Consider the following 16,343-nt stretch of genomic DNA (forward strand, 5'->3'; position numbering starts at 1 on the left):
TCAGGCCAAACGCCTAGTTATCAAAAACAAAAAAGAATATTTCCAAGCTATCCAAGAACATAGACTGAATCACCAAAAAAATTCTGGGGAGCTATCAACTCCCTTCTCCACCCAGGAACTAATAATAACCCATGCCCAAAACCAGAAAAAACACCCTGTGAGCTAGCCTCCCTCTTTAACACATACTTCATTGACACCATCACTAAACTTACTTCCAGCTTCCCACCCATGAGCACTGACCCACCAGGGACACATTTAGCACATTCCCTTTCTAATCCTCTTCCCCCTTCACACTTTCACCCATAGCCACCTCTACCATTAAAAAACTTCTTCTCAAACTCAAACCTTGTACAATGCCCCAGATAACGTAACTGCAGAATACTTGCAACTCTCAGCTTCCTCCATTGCATATCCCATTAGCATCCTCCTCACTAGGTCCATTAAAGAATCTTACATACCCAATGTCTGGAAAAAGGCTTTTGTCCTTTGTCTCCATAAAGGTGGCAATAACTCCGACATCCTTGACTTCTGTCCTATTGCCACTCTCTCTCCCCATCTCAAAAATACTAGAGAAATGTATTCATTCTCAGTTGCTCTCTCATCTGGTAAAACACCAAATCTTCTCCCCCACTCAACATGGCTTTAGGCCTGGACATAGCACCAACACCGCCCTCATTTCCTTTTTGGATACCGTAAACAGGGCTCGAGATGCTGGATCCTCAGTTTCAACACTCTTTCTTGATTTATCAAAGGCTTTTGACACTATATCCCATTCTCTTCTGCTTACTAAACTCTCTGACCTAAACCTATCTCCCCCTACCCTACAATGGTTTACTAATTACCTCAGTAACAGCAACAATCCACTATATGGTAACACTCCTCTTACTATTTCCTAAGTACTAATACCGGTGTTCTGCACGGTTCACTACTGGGTCCCCTCTTATTCAGCACTTTGCTACAACAAAGTCGCCAAATGTGCTACTAATGCAAAATTTTCTACCCATCATTGTTCCTCTCTGGTTCAACTAAATTGGTTGGAACTCCCACACTAGCTCTCTTTTCTACAATTAGCTACAGCTCACAAGCTCATCTATCACCCAGAAACCTGTCCTTCCCTCTCCTCCATACTGACCATGTACCATCCTAACCAACACCTCAGGTCAGAAAACAAAATGTTACTTTCTATCCAGAAATCCAGTTATAAGCCAACCAAATGTTGTAGTCCTATACTGTCTCCAAGGCATGGAACAATCTCCCCTCTGCGCTCAGGGCTATCTATAATCCTGCCCTCTTTAAAAAAAAAAAATCACTCAAACTACATCTATCCTCTCATTGGTTATGCTCCTCTACCCAAATGAACAACCCCAACACCTGACTTATCTTTCCTGTGCTTCACCTTTAATTTTTCTATTACTATCATTTCCTTTCTCTTCTCTTTGCTTACCTACTACTTGCTGGCTCATTAGCTTTACTTCTTTCCCTCGTTAGCCCTCTGTTCTTACACTGAATTTAACTTCCCTCTGCTATGATCCTTGCAGAAATATTTTACACTAGTGTGTGTTAGTATGTACGCCTGTTAAGTCCATTTTACCATGATTGTAATTCTACTACTCGTTATTCTTATGTGTATTAATATTTTATATGTATTAGTTGTGTGTAATTATTGTGGAGTTTTTCTGCCCAGCCCTCCACTGAAAATGGGTTCATTCTAGGCCCAGTGGACTTTCCCGTTTAACAAATGCAATAAATATAACACTGCCATGTGATAATGGGCAAAATTGCAATACAAGATGCCATTAGGCCCAGACTCTGAGAACTAAATAGGTAGGACAGCTGTTACACCGAAGAAGATTCTGAACTGAACTGTATAGGGCCTGGACCCTCTCCAGGCGAGAGAGACTATATGATGCACTGTGTTCAGGTGGCAGCCTATGGACTGAATGACTTGGTTAGGCTGTAGCAATGACTTCTGTACATTAACTGATATCGCCAAGGATAGACAAAGCTGGAGGAAGTGGTTCCTAACCTTTATTGAGGATTTCACCATTGGCTGCCAAGATCCAATCATCCAAAAAGAGAGAGACACTGGTTCTGTAGAGCTGCAGATGCACCATGACTTATGTCATACACTTGCTAAACACCCAGGGGGCTGTGTTAATACAGAAAGGCGGGGCTGTGAACTGGTAATGGCTGTCCCCTATTTGTAAGTGAGGGAGTCTTCTGGATGACTTGGCAATCTTGATGTGTAAGTAAGCATCTACAGATGCATGGAGCATATCCAGCCATTTGCCTGAACACATGGCAGAACCTATTGCACCCTGACAATTCTGAACAGAGTCTTTTTTTACAAAAGTGTTGAGCTGACATAAGTCCAAAATAGTCTGAGGCCCTTGTTCTTTTCTGGAACCAAAATAATCCCAACTAATACATTGACCCTTTCTGGTCTGATGGGACCTCCTGGACGGCTCTCTTTTGAAGCAAAGAAAAAGCTTCCTTTTCGTCTGCTTTTAGCTAATGGGGTGGTACATCTGGAAGAGGCCAAGGGGATGAGTTGGACATTGGGAAAATGTAATGGCCTCAGGATATTATCCCTCATACCTATCAGTCCAATATCTCATCTATGCAGGAGAGTAGAGGGACAAATGACCTCTGACTGCCTACAGAGAGAGCAGTGAGGTAAACCTTCAGGGACACATCTGCTGCTGGTCAGAAGATATCCAGCAATATCACTGGGTGTGCAGACCACAATGACCTGTGGGTCTGTATCCATTAAAAGGGCTGTCTCTGCCTCAGCCACCTATGTCAGAAGAAATTGAAGGGCTGGCACCCTGAGTTTTGTAAATTTAAGGATTGGGAACCCTTTTGTTTCAGACTGTAAGGTATTTGGGGGGGGGGTTGTCAAATCTTATTCAGATGGCATACAAGCACCTGAAACCACCACTTGTGCTGCTCCATTGTACAAAAGATGCAGAAAGAGATTAGAGATGTTGCACATAATATTGAAGGTGGTTTCCAGTTCTTTCTTTGAATCCAGTAAGAGGAATCTTTTCAGAGATTCTAATCCTAGTTTTGCCAGGCCCTTTGGAAATCTGTTCATGTGGGTAGTGTAGCTCAGAACTCTAATTACAAAAATGCTAGAAATGTACGCCTGCTTCCCTAACCTGTCCATTGCTTGAGACTCCTGTTGGGCAGATGGACTGTAGCCATATCTTCAGTCAGCACTTTCTTAGTGGATGCAAACACAATAATGGAATCAACCAGTGTGCCTTTTGCTCAGAATTGCCTGTCCATGGTTTGAGCCCCAGAATTTTATCCAGCTTCCTATTTATATCATCACATGAGTTGGGCTCTTGCCATGTCTGCCAGACAGACAGACAAGTCAATAAGATGGTCTGCTGGAGGAAGCACCCAAGACGTAGAAAGTGTTGAACTGGAGGCCTCAAACAGGACCACCTCATCTAGAAAAGCATGGTCTGTGGGCCAGTTACTACTGTGGCACATAAGTTCTAGAATTTTGCCAAAGGTCGCATCCTATGAGAGAGACTGTGAGGATCCCTGTCTGTCATCCGAGTCCAAGTCTAATGTTATTGACTCTGATGAGAAACTGAATTATCTCCCTTTACATATCCTCTTTCTTGGAATATCTGATGGCGGGTTGTTAGAGTCCTCAGGGGACTGTGTCAACATATGTGTTGACTTCTTGTGACCCATGGTTCGAATCTAACCCATAGAGGTATGAGTGGGCTGAAGCAGAGGCAGAGATGACACTTGTGGAGCCCGAAGTTCAGCTCTTGGTGGAGAAGCAATTATCCTCCCCATAACCTCAAAGGTGGATTGGACAGCTGTCTGGTCAGAGGCTCCCCCCCTTCAGCCCAGCCACCATCATTGTTGAAAAGGGGACAACCCTAGCAGAAGGAAAGAGCCCTGAAGCCAACAGTGTGGAAGACCTCAAGGAGGGGATCAACCCTGACACCTTGAAGGCTGAGCTATATGACACTGTGAATGGAGCCACCTGACATGGCTCTGAAGACAGTTACTAGACATTGAATCAATGAAACCGAATCCCACCTGGGTCCAAAAACATTGTCGTGGTGTGACAAGCTCTCCAGTGTCAAGGTAGAGGCACCATTTGACAACAAAGGGGCAGACTCTGGGATAAGTATCAGCTCCAAAATCACCAGTTCTGAAGCATGGGCCAGGAAAGGAGAAAAGATAAGGGAGGGAAGTAGGACCTGTGGCCTCCACTCTTAACATGAGGGAGGGGGCAGAACACCCATTTCTATTTGTATTTTCAGGAATGTCCTCATCATACAGTCCAATTCCAAGTCCAATACACTTCTGAAAGATTTAATAGACCCAAATGAGGAAACTGAAGGAGATCTCAGTGGAATACGGGAGTGTTCCCTTTCTGAACATGGTCCGCTTGGTCATTGCTTTAGCAATGTCTCTTCAATCAAAATAGGATCCGAAAGTCAGACCCATAGTAGGATACACTAACTCTGATCTGGACAGAGAAACATGTCTCAGCAATTTCAGTGCCAATGACTTTTTTTGTTCTTCTCTGTCTTTCTCCTACTTATTTCAGGACTTAGGTTTGTTGCTAGTTTTCTCCCCCAAAATCAGCAGAAAAACGTCCAGCGATCAACAGCTTGTTCTTCTCAAAAAAAGCTCTTTGGCCAAAGGCTTTACAAATGGAGCACTCTACTTTTAAGGTGCTCTACACTCAGGCAGTAAACAAAAAATCCATGACCATCCTGTGGGAGTATTTTATGGTCACACTTATGGCACTTCTTAAAACTCTTCTCTCCTTCTTCACTCTTCTGTTTATCCTCCATGATGAAATGCACAGATTGCACAACATAGAAGCTACATTTAAGAAGCAGACACAAAAAAAAAAAAAAAAAAAAACTATCAAAAATGAGGAGCTTTAATATATATATATATATATATATATATATATATATATATATATATATATATATATATATATATATATATTTATATTTATATATATATATATATGGATTCACTTTGAATCATCGATGTTCTGATCATCGAGACCAGAACATCGATGTTCAAAACATCGAATGTTCAAAATGAACCATAAAAACAAGAAGAAAAAAAATCACAAATACTACGTTATGCAGGGGGGCTGTACCCCCCACAACCCCCTACTTTAATATTCCAACTCCGAGATCGCACTACAGTGGGATAAGGGGAAATATCCCATTTACCGCTATATGTGGTAGTGCTAAACAGGAGATTTCCTGTACCCTACCTGCAATGCCAACACTCAGATGGCACACACACACAACATGCAGGGCACCTTGATGCCCTGCATACACACCCAACATTCCACAATCTCACTTACCTGGCACTTCCACTTTAAACCTTTGATGTTCTGGTCTCAATGATCAGAACATCGATGTTCTGGTCTCGATGATCAGAACATCGATGTTCTGAACATTCGATTATTTAAAGTGAACCTATATATACATATATATATATATATATATATATATATATATATATATATATATATAAAGTAGAGGCAAAGTTGTTGAAAGGAAAATGTAGATCTACTGTCTATGACAAAATACAAATCCAAACTTAGTAAGGTAACTAACAACAAATTGCCAGTATAGCAGCAAATTATTCTGAACAAATACCCGGAAAATACAGTAAAAAAGAAGGCAAGGATCACTTAGCTTCAGAAACTTCACAGATCACATCCTGATGTGAAAGTGGAAAATGAGATCTGAGGGAAGCTAGCTTTGACAGAGCGGGTGCATTGTGGGAAGGAAAAGTTGGAGGAGCTTGAGGCTAGAATATGACTAGCTTTGCCAGTTTGGCTCTGACAAGTAGTCTGAAGATCCGTCAGTCAGATCAGACCGAATGAATGCTATAATGTCATGTTTAATCAAGATGCTTCAAAAATAAATTTAGGATTAGGCTTAGGGAGCATCTAGGATAGGCACAACCACAGCAAATAGTCTTGTATGACTGGATGGTTACAGCCTGAGAATTTACTGTTGGACCAAAGGTAATGGTGCTTATGCAAAATAATCTGCAGATAACATGAATGATCTCTCTCATTATTGAGAGAAGGCAAAGTAATGTTAACTACATGGTAGAGTTGCCAAGGAAAAGGCAAATAAATACAAACTCTATCCTGTTAACATTATAAAACCATACAGTCAGCCATGCATACTATTACTCAGTGCCTACAGTGGCTTATAGAGGAGTTGGGGGGAATATTATAGTACACCTTCTCAATAAGGTTCAGTCTAATACCTCAGTGGATGAAGTAATATTTTAATAGTAGCTCTATCCTGTGCAGGTTCAGGAAAATTGAACAGTACTACAGGAGTTTGGGGACATGTTCACTTCTAAGCCAGGTTGTACTCTTGTGGTCAGTAATTGCCAGTGGGATACAATGCTAATTAAAAATGCCAAAAGGGTCATGCCCTGTTATCAAAAATGCAAATAGTCTTTCTAGATGAGGACTTTGGAAAGTTAACTTGTCATGCACCTTTGACTCCCAAGCTTTGTTTGTTGATGTTGCCTCAGGAAAATTCAGTAATGGAATAGAAAAACGGAAGAAATGTTAAGGGTTATATTAACAACCACAACTGTTTTATTAGTAGCTGTATTATTGTTTAGCTGCAAGTGCTATGAGACTACTGCTATGTGTGACTGCTTTGGACTTTGGATTGAATTACTTCATTTAAGATTTGGATGGTTCCATTATTTTCTGATTTTTGCTCTTATTATATTATAGTTTGTTTTATTTTAAATTTAATAAAATTACTGTTGTGCTAGCCGTCTAATACCCGATGAACTCTCCGTAACCAAGTCCAAAAGAAGTAAATATAAAATCAACAAACTGAAGGAAACAGGAAAAGTTGTATATACAAATTAAACGTAATTTATTCAATGGTGTCCAGACAGATAAGCGCGTTCGCTAATAATCATCATCAGATCTTTGAAACATTCACCTTGAAACAAAATAACTTATATGCAGTTGTAAAATCTATGATCCAATCAAAACTTGCAATCAATTAATTCATTTAAATTCACATTGCAAAAAATAGCATATATTAAGAACAAAATACTATATTAAACAATATCTGTAATATCTATAATATAAAATATTAAACTAAAAAATTTTATATATATAGGACAAACATTTAGAATCAGAGTGAAAATATAAAAAATAATATATCACATATAATATGCTACAAATACATATCTGTGCGAGCATTAAATACTGTGCGTATATATGTATAAGCATCATATTAACAAAAACTGTTGTATAATAGCATAGTTCCTATCTATATATATATGTATATATGAGCACTTAATGAGTTGTATCTTAAGTGCAGAACTAATATTAAACTAATCATACTATAAAAATCATATGAGAAGGGTACTAATATCTAATATCCATGGTATTTATTTGATGTTCCTATTTTAAATTTAATCCACCTTAACTCATTCAAGTGTATAGCTCCTTTTTTCGTATCCATCAATTTAGCACCCTATTTATGGTGTCCAGACCTTTTTGGATCTAGCTTTTTTACTAAGTGACTTACCAGCTAATAACTTGCAGCATTAGAAAGGGCAAGGAGTAATTAACCAAATGTTGTTAAGATTGTTAATCTAGAATGACCTGCTGAAAAGGAATTACATTTAGCTAAACAGTGGGAAGATAGGAGAAATAGGATAAAGCTCTTAAAAGTAACATAGTTAAACCACAAATGCCTTCTAAATATACCCTAAGAAACAAGTACCCACAGAAACCTCACAAAACACATCACAGGCAGCACCCACCATGAAAAAATACCCCATAATCATAGTGGCACAATTCAGAATCCTGTAAGGCAAACCTCCACACAACCCAATATTCTGGCCGGAGGTGACTCTGTAGTGGGACACACAAATGCACCACTCACCAGACTGTGCAAGGAGAGGGTCATGGTCAGTTATCTATCATAGCCAGGCTTCACCACATCATACACTCTAGTCCTTGCACCACAAGTGTACAAATCACACAATCATAGTGCACGTGGGTGTAGATGACCTGAGACGTACTTCCCTGGATTATATAAAAAGAGACACAATGAAGGTCTTGGAATATGTGTCTGAGGCAGACATGAGCTTAGCCTTGAGCAGCATTCTGCCATCATAAGGAATGATGCTGCAATATGAAGAAAAAAATTAATGATTTCAACAATTGGTTTAGCTTTTGGTCTCATTCTGAGGGGGGTACAATATATATATATATATATATATATATATATATATATATATATATATATATATATATATATATAGATCAGTCTGGAAGGAGATATAGACAGTCCAAACTGATTTGCTGGGAATGGCCTGCACCCCTTCCCACACAAAGCTTTGGTAATATTGGCCACATCCTTGCCCACCATGATTGTGCCATTACATCCAAGTGACGCCTCCAGGTGCATCTGCAGTTACCTCCTACTGCTCCTCTAGACGTCAAATATTGCTTGTTCATATTAGCATTAATAACTCCAAAACCATGCTACGTACAAGGTATCAGAGTATTTTATCTTGAAGCACACATGATGGCAAACACAACTGTATTGATATTTGACCTATGTCAATGAGTATTTGTTAGAATTGTAAAGTGCTAACTTCCTTTTTTAAAGATTCAAGCCATGCCCACTGGGAGTTAAAGGTATACACTCAAAAGAGTTGTACTGGAGGGAATGAGGCAACATATGTTTTCTTAAGCTTCCAACATAACATAATTTGAATAACATAAAGGTACTGCTGCTCAATGCCTTAGCAAAAAAACCTCTTTACTCCCTACAAGCACTCCTTTCCCCGAAAAAGATTGATTTATGCACTGTCACCGATATCCATTTCAACACCAATGACAGCATTCCGTCATTGCAGGGTTTCAGTGCATACTACATTTTCAAGCTCACTGCATTATATGAAGGCTCTAAATGCAGTGATGTATCCATACTCTTAAAAAACAATTTCACCTCCAGACTCATTAGACAAGATGATAACATGAACCTCCTCCATGTCCAATTTACAGTTAACAAAGCCACATTTGATATCATAGCTAACTATAGGAACCCCTCTATGTCCCTGTCAGACCATACCTCCTACCTAACCAGTATGGAGTCTCTGTGCTTAAATCAAACACCTAACTCCTAGGAGACATTAACTATCCCTCTGTTAACTGGGAGATTTATACATCCTGAAATATTAAGCTCAGAAGCTTCTGGACTTTATTAATATAAACTCTATAGACCACTTAGGCCGCACCCCAACCAGGGGTGATAAATTACTGGACTTGGTCCTTACTAATATAGAGCAACTTTGCTCCCCACAAATTGTAACTTCTTCCCTTGTCAAATCATAACACAAATCAGTCACATTCATCCTGAAACTAAATCAGATGCATCTTCCAGTACCTCAGTATTCAGAAATTATGTCAAGGCTAATCTACTAAAACTGAGTGATGACCTGGATGAATTCAAAAACCTCTTACAACTTGACGGCCCCATTGTTTGTGCAGAAAGATTTATTGCCAAATTGTATACAAATGTAAATAGCTGCACTGACGTACCTGTTCTCCTCAGAAGTAAATACAACGACAAATGTAAAAATAAACCCACTGTGACAGAACATTATTATAAACAGACACTATAAGAAAAAAACTCTTTGTATGCAAAAATAAATTTAACTCCTAAGATGCTAACAATGCTCTTGCTAAACTTAAGGAACTACATACCCTGATCAAATCAGCCAATGCCAGATATGAGGTAAAAAAATCATTTAGGTGAGGGATAAACTACAAAGCCTTCTTTAACTGTGTTAGAAGTCTTATAAACAATGCTGAGCACTGAGCACTGTGCAGATCTAATGGTAAAAGATATCACATACTTGGACCCAGAGGAGATAGCCAATCTACTAGTGGACAAATTCAGTTCAATCTTCTCACCCCTCTCCCCTCTTATATTCATACATCACCTACTTGTATCCCCCACCTGCATCTACAACCTTCTTAAATCTTACAAGAACATGTTCTTAAGGAGTCCAAGGTCAAGAATACTATCTATGGCTACTTCTGGGAATGGATAACATACTGGGCTGCCTACTGGTCAGCTTAAAATATGACTTGTCAGACTCCCTACAGAATTTACTCAATATCTAACTTCAAACAGGCTTTGTGCCAGACGAATGGAGGACAGTAACAGTCATCCCCTTGCACAAAGGTAATTATAGCCCCATAAGCATAACCAGCCTCATCAGTACGGATGTGGAGAGGATCATTATGGAACTAATAAATAATGACATTGCCAACCTATAGACTCCCAACCCAAACTAGCTCAAATTTGTCAAGGGCAGATCCTGCCTACTTAATCTGGTCTACTTCTTCAAGAAGGTTACTGAAGCCATGGATGAGGGCAAATCAGTACATACTCCATATCCAGGCTTTGTAAAGGTATTCAACACCATCCCACGCACATATATTATAAATAAACTCTCCTTGATAAATGTAAATCTCCATGTAACTAGCTGGATAGCAAAATGGTTCACAAATAGAACTCAGGAGATTAGGGTTGGTGGCTTTGCTTCCTCCAATACATGTCACTAGTGGTGTACTAAGGGATCAGTCCTTGGGCTACTCCTCTTTGGTGTTGCTTCTCAGAGGCCAAAGTAAATGTTAAGGATTTATGGCTGACCAAGTTGTAAACTTGGTGACATCGTAAAGTCCCCAGAGGACATCAAAATCCTCCAAAAGGACCTTTCCCAAACAAATAGCTGGTGTCAAAACCATGGACTAAAACTAAATTCCAAGGAACGTATAGTTGTATTCTTGGCCAAGCATGACTTTTCTTGTAACTATCACACTGACAACATACCCCTGAAGGCTGTTCCCATAATCAGGGATCTGGGAATCTATTTGACAATGAACAGTTTATCACTACATATTCACAATTGTAAGGAAGTCCTTTTCCATTGCACAGCTTTTATCTAAAGGTATGGAGTCCAGGTCCAGGGATGTAATCATTCCACTGTACTTTGCTCTTATCAGGCTGATCAGTGAATATAATGCTCTATTCTGTATGTGCCTGTCCAAACACTTGTCATAACTGGGGTGACCACAATGTTTCTCACTGAAGAAGACAAGGGCCTAAATCACAAGAACTATGCAGACCATCTCAAAGCCTTGTCCCTCTTCTCAGTATCATACAGGCTACTAACAGGGGACCTCTGCCTTGCATATAGAGCCTCAACAGATCCTGTCCTGTCCGGCCTGTTACATATTTACAAGTCCAGTAAACACCCGCTGAAGGGGTCTTAATTTCTTTTGCAACATAAATAGAACATGTTGGGGGGGATACCTCTTTTATGGAACCATCTTCCACTCCACATAGGTTCATAGGTGTGTGCTAGGCTAATGGCCCTGGGGCCTTTAAAGCCTAGCCATAGGATTACCCTGGCATGGTGCTGTCCAACCTTAGTTCCTAGTGCTTCTGTCGAGTAGAGCCACTGGAGTTATCCCTGGGGTGAATTTTCCATTTCCCATCCACTCATCAAGATTTTTTTGAAGTATCCATACATAAAGCAAAGTACTTACTCCATTCAAATGTGATTTGGAAGAATGGATAGGAAACCACAAATTCACCCACAGTTTAGCATCTATGTCCCTCATGGATAAGGGCAACAAGTAAAATGCTCCAACATGTCATTGTTCTGCCTGCCTCTGGATTATTTATATGCAAAATATAAGGGCTAATACTATGAAAATGTAAAGCCAGGCTTAAGATCCTCATAGATCAATAGGCTACTAAGTACCCATGAGCCTATTAACCTAAGTAGAAATATAGCAAAGAAGTGAAATGTTGAAATGGTATAAAATCTGCAAATCTTTTCATAAAAATTCATTGAAGCTGTAAAATGTAAAAAAAAGCTGCATAATAATCTGAATTTTTTAGTGAAGATTCAGCAAATATGAAAAATGTACAAAATACGCAGCTGTTTTACTCTAAAGATACAGCAATATGTAAAACATAAATATATTGCAAAATAATAGAAGATGATATGGAACAGGGTAAACGCCCAATCCAAGCAGCAATAAATATGATAAAAATGTGACTCATTGATTTTGTACTTTGTAGTGAGTCTGATGAAACCGCAAGGTGAAAGCGCTAACTCTGGTACCTGCTGTAATAAAAGAAACGGAATTTTAACTTGGACGTATATCTCTTTTTTGGACTAGCTGTGCTGACTGGAGGTTGATGAGATTTATAGGTGACATTTTATCTTATTACCTTTTAGAGCTGTGTTTCGCCCTAATCCTTTGTTACATTTTTATCATAAATATATTGCAGCAAAACTGCATTTTTTAGGCCAAAACTTTGTCTTTCCATATATTCAAACATTAGACCTTCCAAACAACAATATTCTATATCATATTTTCATTTTTCAGCCGAGTTAATTAGCATAAGAAACTTTGTCAAACATCATCATTCCTATTAGTTGTAACAGTGGCAGCACACACCAAGTCTTGCCATCCCATACAAATTAACTACCCTAGTAAACTGACCATTTTTCACATGTCAGTTAACAAGATCACCGTCACCCCATTGATGTCTAATATAACCATATTAATAATTCCTTTTATTTTCCAGTGCTATATTTGGCAAAATTGGTCCCCTTATGTTCTTTCCCCACGTTAACACACTACTGACTAACAAAACATAAATAGGGAAAAAAGAAAAACATTATGCACAGCTATGCTTTAACTATTATTTGTATGTTTATAACAAGAGATGAGCTATGCATAACTATGCTTTTAGCTATTGTTAATTTCTTTATACATATATATGTGTATAATATATACAAAATAGTGTGACCACCTACTATCATCTTTCAAACCTAATGACAAAGGTTTTGCTTGAATCGTCCAGACTCATGCCCTATAATGTGTTCACTCTGTATCTATACCATATTTGACATTTTGCAAATGCTTCTGGTTTTGTCTTACCAGATATTTCTCCTCCTCTTTACATAGTGAGTCCATCAGTGCCACTAATTCAACTATCTTTAGGGGGTCTGCTATATTCCATTTTTGAGTTATAATCTTTTTTGCTAATAAAATTATAACATACACCGATTTTTTTATTGCTGTGACATGCCAAGTACCTTCCTGAACTCCAATTTAGTATAATTATTTTGTTATCTGTACGTCACCACTGGTTATATCTTGTAGCAGGATATTCAAATCAGATTTAAACTGAGTTAACTCCCTATAGTCCCAAAAGATGTGTTCCCAGGTACTCCTTTCCCCATCACAGCATTTCCAGCAGCTTGATGCCACACCAGGGAATATTTTGTGTAGCCTGACTCCAATATAAAAGAACTTATGCTGACATTTCCACAAAAATATCCTGTACCAACTTTTGTGCTAACCTTGCTATCCAGGCCACTTTCTCTCAACGCTTATCCCTATTTCTACTCCTAGGAAATCAGCCCAATGCTTTCTTTCACAGATTATTGTTCCCTTTTTCAGCCATGTTAATTACTTGGCCAATCAAGAGATTAGACCTTTGTTTCTCATTCGCTCCTATCTACTTTGTCACCCACTGAATACACGATGGCCAGCACATCCTCCCTACCTTTGCACAGCATGTTCCGGACAACTGCCTCAGTAATCCTTGATAATGTAACATTCTCCTGTCCGGTATGTTACATCTGGCTTTCACCCTCTCCCAACTCTTAAAACCTTCCTGCTCTAACAGCTGATGCTATAAAATGATACAAATGGCCTCCTATGTCCAGTACCAGTATTATGGTATGGCTCTTACCGCTCCTTCCCTTTTGGAGTTTCCTATTTGATAGAATGTCGTGTTTCCACAACCCTAGCTCTTTAGTTCCAAAGACTTCTATCATTTCTGTTTTAACACTTTTAATAGAGGTGAGCAGAACTGCATCTCTCTAGCCTCCCACCCCGCATTAGTTCTAACAAATCATGGTGCTCTAACTTCAGGTCCTTTGTGATTAACATCTCCTTCCATTAAGCTCAGTAACCCTTATATTGGTATCTTGTTGTCAGAGTTACAAACAATGCCCTCGAGTAAAGCTGAAGGTCTGGGATAGGTACCCCTCCATAGTTTATTGGCATCAAAAACATACTCCATGCTTCCCTCACCCACATCCTTGCCAGATACATTCCCTCACCCATCTCTCTACTTTTATTGTGTCCTTAGCTCTCGCCAGTTGCTAGAACAACTGGTCCGCATATAGGAAGTGTTGTAGAACATGCCAGTGCAATAGCTGGACCTATTTGTCTAACTTTAAATTTAAATCTTTCTGTTTTCCAAGAATACTTTGGATCATATGCAAAATTTTAGAGTAAGTTTGTTCCCTGGATTCTTCCATGCCTAAGATATTGTATTGCACTATGGTCTGAAATCCTTGAGTACTGACTTTATATCTATAGCTTGAGTTTTGGTTATATTTGTCTTATAGGCCAACAGCTTGCCAAATCCTGCCAAGATCTCCGACAACTGTGGCAGGTCCTGTTTTGGATATGTCATGGTTATTAAGACGTTGTCAGCAAACACTGATACTTTGAGGTCAAATCTCCCCCAGTGATATCTGTGGAAGTCTTTATCCATTCTGCTAATTGTTCTAAGTACAGTGTAGATCAAATAGACAATGAACAGCACTGTCTGGTACACCCCCACATGCAAATTGCTTCTGACAAACATGCTTTTCTTTACTCTTCACCTGGCTGAGGAATCTTCATATATTTTACTTACCAAGCTTTCAGTTCCCCGAGGAATCGCATGCTTTCCATTATTTTAAACAGAAATCCCCACTCCAAATGGTCAAAAGCTTTCTCTGCATCCAAGAGTATTAGGGTGAATTGTCTTTAACTTCATTATCTTGCCTTACCTCAACAGACCCCGTTGGATCCACCAAGATTAAATTTGGCATAAGCCTGATAAATCTATTTATTGTGACAGACATCAATAATTTATAATCATGAGTAAAAACAGATACTGGGTGATAAAAGGATTTTAGGTGTGGGTGTCTTCCTTCTTTTAGTATAGGTGATGTTACTGCCTTTTCCCATGACTCTGATATCACCTGTAATTTTAGGACTACATTAAATAACTTTTCCTAAGTATCATCCCCTCCCTCATAAGGTTCCACAGTTCTGTTGGCATTCCATCTTGATCTACCCCATGCAACATTCCCAAGGCTTGTTTTTGGATAGCAACATCAATGTTCTGAAAAGTAATTGGAGTTACCAATTCGCTTGCTTCAACATCTGTCAACTTTGGCATAGCCAACCTGTGTTGGATTTGCTGGTTCTGGTTTTCTGTATTAACCTGTTTTATTTCAGCCTTTTAAAGATCAGCATAATAACCCACCAATATTTATAACATTTTGTAATTCTTTGTCTCTTCCCTTCCTGTGGTAGATTCTCTTAAGCTATAGCTCTGTCATTTGTGGGTATGTTCCCTCAATCTATGCAATAATGATCAAAGCATTCTGGGGGTTGAGAAGTACATCTTTTGGATGGCATCTTTTTCAGAAAGTATTTTTATTCTCCATATCCTAAACTCTTTGTTTTAATTTTCTTAGCATCCTCTGTTCCTCACTTTTCAAACCTGTCCCTTTCAACTGAAATTTCCTGATGTCTTCATACTATTACTTTATTTTAATCTGTTTCAGTCTTACTACACGGACTTTGCACTCACTTTATTTCTTCCAAAATTTTCTCAATCTACTGCTACTTCAGTCATGGCGTGCAACCCGGCTGCATGTTGTTTTTTAACATATTTTTTACCCAATCTCTATAATCTCCTCTGTCTAATTTATAGGTTGGGAATCCCCAGTGCCTCATCAAACCACTGTCTTCTGCACACTGCAATCTAACTTTTAGAAATTCATGGCCAGATCTACCTCTTTTAACTTGGTTCACTTGCTCGTTAGATAAATAACCTTTATCTATGCATGACTAGGTTTTATGCCCATTTAAATAAAATATATATTCCATTGTACCCTAAAATGTATATTCCATTGTACTTTGTCCATTGTCATATGCTTTTGATATATCAACAAGCCCTAGATGTAGCATGTTTTTTCATGCCTGAAATCTCACAGCATACAACTGAAATCTGGATTTACTCTAAGCTACAGACTTTTTTCTCAGACCTCCTATAATCATGAACATTCCCTTCAAGGACATTAGGGTATCATTTCTCTATTTTTAGATTATGAGGAAATAAATTGCCACTACTGTAGCTATCTATTAAAATATCAGT

General features: G+C 38.8%; 1 protein-coding gene across 3 annotated transcripts in view; it reads left to right on the forward strand.

Annotated features, from left to right (window-relative positions):
• Positions 1-16,343, forward strand: part of EDN3 (endothelin 3) — a 1,001,184-nt gene that overhangs the window by 783,775 nt on the left and 201,066 nt on the right. The gene's annotated exons all lie outside the window — the stretch shown is intronic.

The sequence above is a fragment of the Protopterus annectens genome, chromosome 12.part0 (genome assembly GCF_019279795.1).
Source record: "Protopterus annectens isolate FY-2018-M chromosome 12.part0, PAN1.0, whole genome shotgun sequence".
NCBI classification, from domain to species: Eukaryota; Metazoa; Chordata; order Ceratodontiformes; family Protopteridae; genus Protopterus; species Protopterus annectens.